This window comes from Crocodylus porosus, unplaced genomic scaffold, assembly GCF_001723895.1.
Source record: "Crocodylus porosus isolate Cpor-Errol unplaced genomic scaffold, CroPor_comp1, whole genome shotgun sequence".
NCBI lineage: Eukaryota > Metazoa > Chordata > Crocodylia > Crocodylidae > Crocodylus > Crocodylus porosus.
In genome coordinates this window covers 6,626,383-6,638,852 of record NW_017728906.1, presented here as the reverse complement: position 1 = coordinate 6,638,852, position 12,470 = coordinate 6,626,383, and the positions used below count along the sequence as shown (strand labels likewise).

At 42.5% G+C, this 12,470-nt stretch overlaps 1 long non-coding RNA gene across 1 annotated transcript; it reads left to right on the top strand.

The window, feature by feature from the left end:
• Positions 1–879: 879 nt before the first annotated feature.
• Positions 880–3,290, top strand: LOC109305724. The gene is made up of 3 exons (XR_002099686.1): positions 880–892; positions 2,933–2,937; positions 3,191–3,290. It is a non-coding gene; the product is annotated as an uncharacterized LOC109305724 (long non-coding RNA).
• The last annotated feature ends 9,180 nt before the right edge of the window (positions 3,291–12,470 follow it).

Sequence of the window (12,470 nt, the reverse complement as noted above, 5' to 3'; positions counted from 1 at the left end):
GAGCTGTGGTGGCCAACCAGTGGCACATGTGCCACAAGTGGATTGGATAGCAGGTGTGCTTAGCAGGTGAGCCCTAGGCACTGAGTTAAGGAGAACCTGGCAACAGAAGTGGGAGTGGCATTTGGGGAGTTATGTGGGAGTCAGAGGTTGGTGCTGGCTTGAGAGTTTGACTGTGTGGGAGCTGTGGGGGTAGGTGCTGCTCAATTCACTGTTGATATTGGTGTTCTGTTGGTGATGGGACTCATCAGCATTGGGCCACAGTGGTGGCTGATATTTCATGCTTATCTTCTGTCATGCTTGCTAAAAAGATTGGCCACCACTGCTTTAGAAATACACTTGAATTTTAACATAGCTTTTGGAGCACTGCTTACTTTTCTTCTACCATTGGTCAATAATAACAGAAAATCCAAATATGAGAAATAAGGATCTTGAGCTATATTATTGGATAGATTATAGGTACCATCCTGATTTTAAAAGGCTTGCCTCCCTCCTCCCACTAAGGTTTAAGGTGTTCTACTATCAGTCACCGCCCTAGCAGTGGGCAACATGGGCAACCTTTCAGGGTGCAATGATCAGGGGGGCAAGAGTTATGCTTGTGTAAGAGACCACTTGTTCTGAGTTTTTTTTTTAAAGCCTGCCAAGCTTTACTATTAAATTCTGTGATCTTCACTCATTTGATCGCTCAGTTAGGGAGGCCTTTGGGCAAGAAGGAAAATGATAGACCTGGATGTTGGAGACATATTGAATATGGACTTCCAGGCTGTCTTTTTCTGTCTTTGGTGCCCTTTAAAAGGGGGTTGAGATGTGGGAAACCTGCACATTCCCTTGATAAAAGTGTGTGTCCAAAAATTGAAGGTCTTGCTGTAACATAGGTGCAGACTGGAAAGGAAAAGTAAAAATTGGTGAGAGAGACTGGAGGCTGTGTTGTACAGGTTGAATGATTTTTGTATAACACAAGATAAGACTATAAACTGTTACCGTCCCTGGGTGTTTCTTCGTGGGGTAAAATGGTTTTAATTCTGAAATCAAAGTGTATAAATGCATAGGGGTAAAAAGAAACCAGACAGCTTATCTTGTCTTATTCTTTCATGTTTGTGCATCTGCTTAGTGGAATGAACTGTCTGCCTTTTATGGATGTTATCCCACAGAATTCCATTATCCTCCAGAAAATTCGTGGGCCACATCCTAATATCTTTATTATACTTCTAATCTTTTAATGCTTCCCTTGATGTCAGTGAAGCCAAATAGGAATTTTGCTTGAGAAAAAGACAGTTAGGAATTAACCCAGCCCCTTACATGTCATGGCTTCTGCAAGATTTGTACCTAAAAGGTTTTAATCTCTTAGCCAGAGGAAAATGATGGGGAAAAAATGAAAATTGTGGCTGTAATGTTACTAGATGTTTATCCAAACTTTAAATGTGAGCCTTTTGAAGCTCCTGTTGCATACAGTGTTCTTGACTTGATGTAGAAAAGCAATGGGTTCCTTCTAAGGGAAAAAGATTTGTGCCTGGGTGCTTTCAGTAGCAGGTGCAAGTTATTTTACATGCATGTATGTGTATATACACATTTTACAGGTTCAATCAAGTGTAAGATTTTAACAACTAGAGATGCACATTCAAATGAAAGAACACGTTTGTCAATGACAATGCTTTAACCATCCGATATCATCCCCTTTCCCTTTACTACTAGCACCATGAGTACTTATCTTGTGAGGGGCGTGAGAGGAAAGAGAGGCAGGATGGGAGTCAGAGATGAGTCAGAGCTTTTGCCCTGAAGCCAGTGGTCCCAAAGCATAATGCCAGACTTTATAACAATATGCTTCCTATGAATAATGAACAGGTCTGGCTTTATGAAAAATACCTCTATTCAAAAAACAATTTAAAAAAACCAACAGAATAACCCTTATTCACTGCAGTCTGCCAACTGAGGAAAGCAAGAAGACAGGAGCACAATATAAAGTCCTATTCACTGACAACTAAATCAAAAAATGTCATCCTATTGGGCACACAAATATACACTTCAGGTGAGAATATACAGGTTAGGGACTGTACAGTATATCCCATTACTTCCCAGAGGACTTCTGAATATATTTAAGGCTCTCATCTCATGAGTTACTAGCATTCTCGCTAGAACAAAAAAATGATGCAAAGTATTGTTTATAGAGTTTGTCTGAGCTCTAAACAGTCATTAGCTGCTGCTGTCTTGTTGGCTAGTTGTGCTGCTTTGTAGGGTACTGTTTCTGTTCTTTGACTAGCTGGATGAATACACAGGTACTTTCTGAGCCAGTGGTTTTTAACCATGGTGCCATGAGACTCTTGGGGTGCTGTCATGCAGGCCCTGCTATGGCAGTGGCCAGGTGTAAACACCCTGCACACCTCCTGTGCAGTCAGATCAGATCATATCAGGAAAGCCACAGTCGGATCAGGAAGGGCTAGGACTTGAACACACTCTCTTGCCTGTATTAGGGTAATCTGATGAACCTAAAGAAGGCAGGAATGCTCAGTTCTGTCTCAGCCCTTCTCAGTCTGACAGTTTTTTTAGTTTTTACACCCCTTCCCCACTTCCACACACATTTAACCTGGAAACAGATATGCAGGGGAAGGTAGAACTGTCCTGTGCACCTCTGTTTTCAGCAGAAGCATGGGATGCCCCACTGGGAAGAACTGCAGCAGGAGCAGGTGCTCCTTCCTGCTTTAGTTTTATCTGGCTGGGCATGAGGCTTGCAGGGCAGTGCTGGTGGTGGCGGCAGCTGGTTAAAAACCACTGAGGAAAGCTGAGACAAGACAACAGTGGTTCTCAGCCAGGGCTGTAAACACACATTCAAAAAATCTGGAGAATTCTCCCAGGTTTGTTCTCCTGGCACATAAACTTACTCAGAGCTGTGTACACAGACACGGAAGACATTCAATTTCTGGGGTCCAAAAGACTGGAGAGCTTGTAGTGCTGACTCTGGGCAGTGACATTGTACAGCCAGTGGGAGGGGTAGGGGATTGTGCACACATCTTGGTGTACTTTGCAGGATCCCTTAGTCTGCCTGGCAACAGATGGCAGCAGTGCACAGAGCAGCCCTGATTGACTTATCTTCCAGCAATACCAGTGGAAATTCTTTTGGGAGTGATTTATCCATGGCTGTTCCCAGGTTATTATTTCTCTTGGAGTGAGTGGTCACTTTTAGTCTTGAGGAAAAAAGAACATCTGGGCTAGGGATGGAAGTCGCACATAAACTGGTTTAAGTGATCTGAAACTGGTTTAAACCTGTAACAGATCAGAAGTTCAATGTACATAAAGCAGTTTCAAAATGGTTGAAGTTGCTTTAAGATAAACTTGGTTTGATGTAGTATGAGACTTAACTGATGTAGGTCAAACCAGTTTATGGAACTTCTGTCCCAGACCCTTTCCTGGTTTAAGTTAAAACATAGTCCCCCAGCATCCCAGCATGCTTTGTAGCCCTGGACTGTGCTGTGTTGTCTGCTAGAGCAGAGTGGATCCTGCCCCTCTTCTTTCTGGCTGGAGCAGTGATAGCTGTCTGACAAGGGGGTGGGTGTGCTGAGGAAGCATCCCAGTGTACCTGGCAGGGGCAGAGCAGCCCTTGTCAGACTTTTCCCCATTGGAGTGGAAGGGATAAGGGTGTGGGACAGCACACTCAGGCACGGGGTGATTAAAATCCCCTCTCCCATTGGCAGGAACCCCAGCTGGGATCTTTCTGGCTTTTCCCTCCTATCTGTGGGGGAAAATGCCAGCCCGTGACCACAAGAGTTCCCCTCCCAGCCATGGGGTGATCCCACTGCACCTTCCCAGGCATCAGGGCTTTGCTTGGGGCAGTCCAGGAACAAAGGCCGGGTCAGGGGGAGGGAGGGAAATAAAACAGCCCCAAGCTCAGCTGGAGACACACACAGAGGAATTGTGGCAGCAGTGGTTCCATCCTGGACATGAGCCCCACTGAGCAGAGGGACCCAGGATGAGGTGGGGAGGCAGGGAAGGGGCTTGACTGTATCCATGCTAAACTGGGGCAGAGCCAAGCTGAGCGTGCAGCTTGGGGAGCAGTTCCTGCTCAGGGTCCCCTTCTACCCTTTGGAGAGTGGCACCTGGGCTGGCCCCTGCCCCTACAGTGGTGCACATGGTGCAGGCTTGCTCCCTCAGCACCAAGAGGTATTATCTGCATCTCCCAGGCTGCTGGGCACTGAGCTGGAGTCACACTGCTCAGTTCCCCTGCCCAGCGGTGGTGCCACAGCATGGCCCCATAAACCAGGCACCATGCACAGGTTGCTACCCCTATGACTTTCCTGGTGCTACTGGCGGAGCAGCCCTCCCTGGACATACTGGTAGGCACCACCCACACTGCCAAACTATGGTTGGCTATCAGGTGGGCAGATGAGGGCAACAGTGGGGAATCCATAGGGGTAGTGCCCTGAACCTAGCTTCTGGTACACAAGGCCATGACGCACTGCTCCTGGTAGGGGAAAAAAGCAGTGTGTCCAGCTCAGTTCCTGGTGACCCAGGGGATGCAGGTAATACAGTTCAGGGCTGAGGGGGTGAGCCCATACTGTGGGCACCACTATGGGGGCCAGAGCCAGCCCAGGCACCACTTTCCAGCGGGTAGAAGGTACCACAGGCCAGGAGATGCTCCCCAACTTGCATGCTCAGCTTGGCTTGGCTTGACTCTGCCCCAGGCTAGCATAGACACACTCGAGCTCCCCCTCCTTCCCCACCCCCCAGTCTGGGTCCCTCTGCTCAGCAGGGCTCATGTCCAGGGTGGGGCTGCCACCGCTACAGTCCCTCTCTGCATGTCCCCACCTGGGCTTGGGGCCGTTTCATTTCCCTCCCTCTCCCCAGTCTGGCCTTTGCTCCAAAACACCAGCCCCAGCTGCTGGAAAGGCACATCGGGATCAACTCCTTGCTGGGAGGGAGGCTCTGGGGGTCCTGGGATGTGCTGGGCCATGTGGGGGGGAGGGGGAGAAGCTGAGCGGATGCCAGCTGTGGTTCCCACAGGCCAGTGTGGCATTTTAAACCCCTCCTTAGTCATACTCGGCCTGCTGGTGGCTGGCCACGCCCCCTACCCCTCCCTAGCTCAGCTTCCCTCCAGCCTGAAGAGAAGGGAGGGCTCGCTCTAGTACCCTCCGGCTTCTTGTTGGAGCCACTGCAGTCATGTGACCGTATGTCCAGAATCAAACGTGAATGTCTGTTCACTTGCTTGTCTGTTCAATGTATGCAGTTTAGACTAACCTGCAAAGATTGAATCAATTCAGGCTTGGTCTTTGTAAATGTCTGTTCTTAGCCCTGTACACTTGTGGTTTCTCCTGGGAGAGACGCTGGTCTCCCAGGAGAAACTCAACGTCTGTATGAGGCGCATGGGGCCACCAGATTTAAAAAAAAAAAAGGAAAGTTAGAGAGGGCTGTCCTGAATCTAAAAAAGTTGAGAACCACTGCCCTGAGCAAATATTTACTTAAATTGTTTTTTCCCCCCCCAAGTACTCTCACACACTACTTTCTAAAGAGCTAGTGTTACTGTTTCTGTCTTAGCTACATAGTATTGTTCCTTTCCTTTATTGAGGACTCCCATTGGGTCATCCTGAAATATTAAATCTGAAATTGATTGTCTAAATGCAGGAGCATTTACTGCATAAGCTCAAGAATCAAAAACCTTGGTGACATGATTTGACTCATTGCAATCTATATGGGGTCTAGCCTCTCCATGGGGGAGATAGGATCACATTATGTTAGCATGGCCTGTAAGTGCACAAGCACTTCAGTGTGAATTTAGAACTGAGGTTTTACAGGGATGCCTGCATGCTACTTGCAGCATTTGAGTGATCAGAATCACCTAGTTTGGTAGTATTTTCATGCTTGTTCTCACTCTGTTGACTTTACCTGTAGTGGTTATAGGCTTGTAGTTCAGATATTGAGAATATAGTTGCTTTGGGAAATGTTGGCATAAGTGGGAGTTAGGATGGCCCAATTAAATTTGTTTTTAAAATTTTAGCAACAACTCACACAGACTGTCTTAGGCTTAGATATAAACTAAATTAAGAACCAGTGGCCTCTAGTGATCTTTCACTTCTCAGTAACTTACAACTCTAATTCCTTGCATGAGTACTCCATGTTACAAGCTATAGCTAAAATAGTTATTTTCTTAATAAAATATTCTAGAAAGCTAAATGTCTTTCCTGACTCTTATGTCCTGTGAAGCATGAAAATTATAATAATACAAACATTTGCTTTGCCTTCTTTGCATCTGCTTTTCAAGTTCCAATTGTAACAATGGATGGTGATAAACTGTAAACAAATACATATTTATCTGTGCAGCTTGTGTAGTTTTATAGTGACCAAATTAAGTTTAAAAGTATAATATTGCCACCTGTGGGAAGGAGTAGATACTGAGTTGGAGCTTGTGGTGTACAATATTTAACTTACTTTTGCTTATGGCAAGGCCTATATAGAATGTCTCAGTATTCAGTAACAGATGTTGGTGCACACAGTCTTGCCTGTCTCATTGGAATCATGATAGCTTGTATCACCATGAGAAAAATAATGTTAGAAGATTTGGGGTGTGGTTCACTTGCATTGATGGTACCACCTAAATATGAGTATAGACTGATATATTGTTGAACTAATCTGAGACTCATTCCTATGACACTTACGTTAGTAGCTCTTATTAATGTATAATTCCAGTAAAGTCAATGGGAACTTTCATATGCATCAGAGACTGTGGCATTGGATCCTAGGATCTGATGTCATAGGTCATGGATATACCACCTCTTCTGTGATTGGGAGACTACTGCTGAGGAAAAAGGACCCATCCATTCATTCCCATTATTCATGTGTCACTTGCAGAAAAAATGTTGGGTACTTATGTCCAGGGATGCTTTTAAGATTTCTGCATCACTCTAATGACAACCACATGACATTTTGTGACCACGAAGCATGTATGGAGGAGGGAGCAGGCAGGGCATGTTACTTGGCAGCAATAACTGCAGAAGCAGTATAAGCACCCTGTTACTTTTCTTCACCTTTCCCAATCCTAAAGTAAGTATGGTCTTGAACCTTCCATATGTTTAATGCATGCATCCCTTGAGTCCACTGGATTGCATAATAGTACTCAGTAATGGTGTCAATCTGTGCCAAACTTGCCCTTATAGAACTGCAGTAATTTGACCTTTACATAGAAAAACAAAATGGACCTATTCATTCATTCATTGTTATTCTTGGCCTTTACTCTACTGACACATTTGGACCTGTTCACCCCAAATACAAAGGAGAGTGTTTTCTTCTTGAGAACCTCCATTTGGTTTTACACCGTAAGAACATTGCTAATGGTTATAGGGTTTTTTCCTTGTTTTTTTGGTTGATTGGTTGGTTGTTTTTTTGGAAGCATCTAGAAGAGAAGAACAGAAGCAAGAAATTACAGTATAACCTCATAAATTCAGGTTTTAAAAATCTGGAATTCTCTTCTTGGCCAAACTGAAGAATAAGAATTGATGTACAAATCACTCAGAATTGATTTTTGTACAAAATTTTGGTTGAAAACTCATTAAAAAACCCTTTAAAAATGTTTCCTATTTTGTCAACCCAAGGGGGTCACTCAAAAATACATTATTTGGCCAGAATTGAAATGCTCTTTTTGAGTTTCTTATACATTTTTTTTAAATAGTTGAAGCTAATTTTGAAATGAAAATGTCATTTTGTGTTGATAATAATTAAAATATTTTGAATTTACTGTCTTTCTCCTCATGCCTTGTTCCTAAAGTAGCTAAGTTCAGTTTGAATGAGATTAGAAAATAAGCTTTTCATAGCTTTTTCAGAGAAACATAGTATTTAGTAGCTTTTTTTATTTTGTTTTTCAGCCAACAAGATGGAAGTAACCCACAATATTTTCACTTTTCCAAATAACTCTGCCTTTCTGTCCCTCCTCCTGCCCACTGTGCCCTCTTTTCCCTTTTTAATATAATTTTTTATTTCATAATTATAACAGTGGAATTAAGAAAACTAGTTTAAAGGAAATTGCACAGCATCCATAAGGCTTTTTAAACCTAACTCTACATAAAATAATTTACATATCATATGATTATTATATTTTGACTAATATAAAGGTTCTTCTTTCCTTAATAGCCACAGAAATTGTTGTATATGCAACTACTATATAGGCAAGTAATTGTCAAAATACTATTGTCTTTGTTGACAAGTTAAGTAATGGATTTATGCTTGTCCGTAAAACTGTCATCTTGTCATCTTTTTTTGTGCGACCATAGGACAAAAACAAAGCCAATTGAAGTCTGTAAGTAATATATATGCACCAGGGCTAGGGACAGATATTAAAAAAGCCGAGCCTAAATTGAGTCAATCTTTGTTTGTAACCAGACGTACATTCTCTCTGGACTGAGTAAATTCAGGCAGAGGCTCAGGCTAGAAGCCAAGGGGCACTAGAGCAGCCCTCTCTTCCCTTGCATAGTGCTGAGCTGAGGGGGGTATGGCCAGACCCTGACAGGACCTCTGATTAGGGAGGTCTTCCTGCACCATCTGAGGCTTTTCCCTGCTGGCTGCTCAAGGGGTGGGAATGTTGTCAGACTCCAGCCCAGTGGTAGCACTCTGAGGCAAGGGTGGGGGAGGTGTGCAGTGCATACATTGGTTGATGATACAGAGGTTTTCAGTCTCCATCCCTGATTCTTTATACTGTCTTCAGCAAACGACAAGTGAGCGAGCCAGCAGTTTACCACCCAATCTGCAAATCCATAGTCTCTTTCTATTACTTCAAACTCTTCTTAAACAGCTTACCAGTTGACCTGTTGATTAGTTTGAAAATCCCTAAGCGGTCACTGTTCTGTCGGTCTGTCCCAGTGAAGTTGGAGACACACACACACGTCTGCATTAGCTAGCATACCACATGCCTAGGGTCCATGGAGTTAGGATTTGTGTTGTGGGAAATGGGAAGGAGGGAGAGGCGGGATTTCCTGCTTAAGCAGTGAGGCTGGGTGGGGAATCAGGTAAACCCTGCTGTGTCTGCACTCTCTGCTGGAGCTCTAGCCAGGGGGCAGAGGAGAGGCACCAGCTCTGCTGTGGAGCACAGAGTTCTGTCTAGCTGAGAAGGGATGCTGGAGGTATCTGGTTTATCTTAAACCAGCAAGGGATCTAGGACAGACATTGCATAAACTGGTTTGAGCCAAATCAATTAAGTCTGATACTACATTCACCAAGTTTATCTCAAACCAGTTTCAGCCCTTTTCAAAGTGGTTTATGTGCATTGAACATCTGTTCTGTTACAGGTTTAGACCAGTTTCTGATCATTTAAACTGAATTATATGTAATGTTTGTCCCTAGCCCAGAGGTCTAAATAAAGCTATTTTCAACTTTGCTACAGTGCTTCTAGGTGTTCCTAGTACATGGTATTGTTGCTGCTGTATCAGTAGTGTGAGCCCAACTTTAAAGTGCTTTTGCATTTGGTTCTTATTTTGGCATACTCTTTGAGTACTCGGTGTAGTTAAACCTACAAACCTACACCCTTGCATGTATAGGATATCCAAGGGTTAAAAAAAAAAAACATGCTCCGTGCTGCTCCTGTGCATTGTGGAGAACAACAGAACATGTGGTATGTGGCATGTGTGCAGCATCACATATTGCGTGGTGACGCTCATCTGGACACAACCATTGGGTGCTATGCTTAATGCGCCTTAATTTACTGTGAAGTAATATTAAGGTGCATTAATTGCATGTGTAGGCAATTGCATGTGTAAGCCATTGTGAACTTGACTGTGTTTCTCTACCCCTCCCATCCACTCTCTCCCATTGTTAAAGTAGTCTTTACTGGCTAAACTTTTTTTTTTGGTTGACTACCCTGCTTATTGTTATTGGACATATGAGTGATTTTATCCCTGCACTAAGTTAGGCCTTTTTATGTCTTGTGGCATGTGTACATCTCTTCAGCCTTTTAAAAATCTGTTGGGACTGGAGAATAAAAGGCTGTATCTTTCTAGTTCAGCTAAGTCCACTTCCCAATCTGTTCTTTATTGTCAGGTTTCTCAAGGAGGAAAAAAAAGGCTAAGGAAGGTAATCTGTGCAATGTTTTTTTTTTATTGTGAGGTTGGAAGATGAAAAGACAGTTCCTTTTAAATCTAAATATAATACAATAAAATATTTCCTCCCCAAATTTTTCTGCTATTGCTTTTCCTATTATTGCTCCATGACCACAGAACTCAGGAACTTATTCGCCAGGTCTCATAAAGAGGGGTCAGAACAGTAAGTACTATAAGAAAGACTGAAAGAAAGACTAGAGAGAAAATAATACTTCTGTGATCTGGAATTCCCTAGTAAGATGGTTTTGGTAAGTGTCTGAACAAACTAAATTGGTTTCCTGATTTGGGGAGCAAAGATTTTTTTTTAACCTTTTTTTTTTTTTTTTTTTTTAATTTAATGTTCTCCAGATCTTCTTTCAGCGCTTGATTCATTACTTGCATGGTGAAAAATTCTTTTTTTGTTTTGTTTTGTTTTGGTTTTGGTTTTTTCCACCCTCCCACCCCCCTAACACTGCTAGATTACAGCAGAAAATGAGACTACTTAAACAGGGGAGAGATGAAATGCAAACTTGTATCTTTATGTTGGCTGAGATGAAGTTCATGTTGCATTTTAGGTTTGTAGGTTTAACTGCACAGAGCACTCATAAATACATCCTTACAAATGCTCAGATAATGATTACGTTTGTGAAGGGGAAAAAGGTGTTGCTTTTATTTCTGTTTAACAATTTGCAAATGTCATGTATATTCTATGCTAAGTGGTTGGACTTTAGGTTGATTTATATTAAATTTATACATGATTAATTTTCTTTATGAAAATAAGGTATCATGTTAAAAAAAAAGTCTGTCTTAGTGCACTTCTTAACCTAATCTCCACTTAAGCTATGCGTTTTTTGTAAAGTAAACCACTTCATTTAATAAAAGCATTATGGTAATTTACTCTAAAATACACAGCATGCTGTTGTAAACCAGCTTTTTATCATGCACTTTCAATATCAATTTCCATAAGAGCTGGAATAAATACGCAAACCTTTAAAAAGAAAATAAAAATGGAACAAGTTCCGTTATCTCATAGCCAATCACAAAAGATATTACAAAGGAACTTGGACATGCATATTAGGGCCAAAGTGAGCAATTTTCTTCTTACTGAGCCACTGGAGAGTGAATTAAATCTTCATGCAAAATTAATTTGAAGCAATAAACTCTGGAGTAGTTTGAGCCAAAGTAAACTACTCCCAGGTACAGTGTCTACATGTTTGCCTGGGGTAGAAACAGTTTAAGCCAGGGAAGAGCAGTTTATGCCAGGGATGCTCCTGCCCTGCTGTGCACCAGGCTTGAGGTGGCAGTGCTGGGTGGTAGAGGGACTGGCTAGGGCTTGCAGGCACTGAAAGTGCAGAGCCATGTGGCTAGGTTGCAGACAAGAGTTTGACCCTCTGCTGACTGGGCTGACCAGATGCTATTTATGCCTGTGGTCAGCATCTACACGTGCATTCAATCACAGTTAATTACTCTGTTGTAAGATAGTACTGTCCCTGATATTAATTAATTTACTGCAGCCTAATACCATCGCATGTGTAGATGGTGATGCTTTACTCTGCAGCTAATTAGTCTACCATGCAGTAAAGCACATGTGTAGATGGAGACCGGATGTATGAACTAGCAAAGTGGCTTAATCCTCCAGTTCATTAATCTCCAGAAAGACTAACATTCCAAACCACTTTTTAAAGATGCATGCAATACATGTAGTAATGCAGATTAGAGTCTTCCACAGGCAAGGTTGTATAAATTGTTCCTTTGAATTAACACTGCAGGAAAATTTTAAGTTGTCATAAGTTACCTGTTGTGGAGCTAGGAAATGTAGTATAACAAAAGTACTACAATAAGCAAATACAGAAAAAAAGAGGAATTGGCCCAGCAGGAAATCCTTACAGAGCACGTGGAATTTTTAAAGCTTCTGAAAATCACTGTAGTGAGAACAGACGCTGACTTTTGACTATTGCCATTTACTTTCCTGCTCTTGCTCATTAAAATTAGAAATTCCATAAGGACCCCATTTTAGGGCTAGATTGTAGCATTATGTGCCTGCCATGAATTGGGTGATTTGTAACCACATCACACAGATCATTCAACTTGCTTTCTCTGAATGCCATTAGCAGTGCACAGAGGGAGCACATTTTTGCCCAGTACTTATATCTTAACAAGGGACTCTCACAAAAATATTCAATAGTTACTGAGAATTTCTCTGTAACCAAGGATGCCTGTGCTAGGACTGAGGAATTTTAATAAACTTTCTCTGTTAAGAGGGGGAAAAAACCCCAGAAAAGTCTTTTAAATGTAACTAAATGAGAAGGCAAAATTAGTATGAGCTTCAGAACTCTGAGCCTGGTCTAGCATATAATTTAAGCACCTGCTAACATGTGATCATTTCGAGTGAACTCAGTGGATCGACTCAGAGGTGCAAACGTTTTG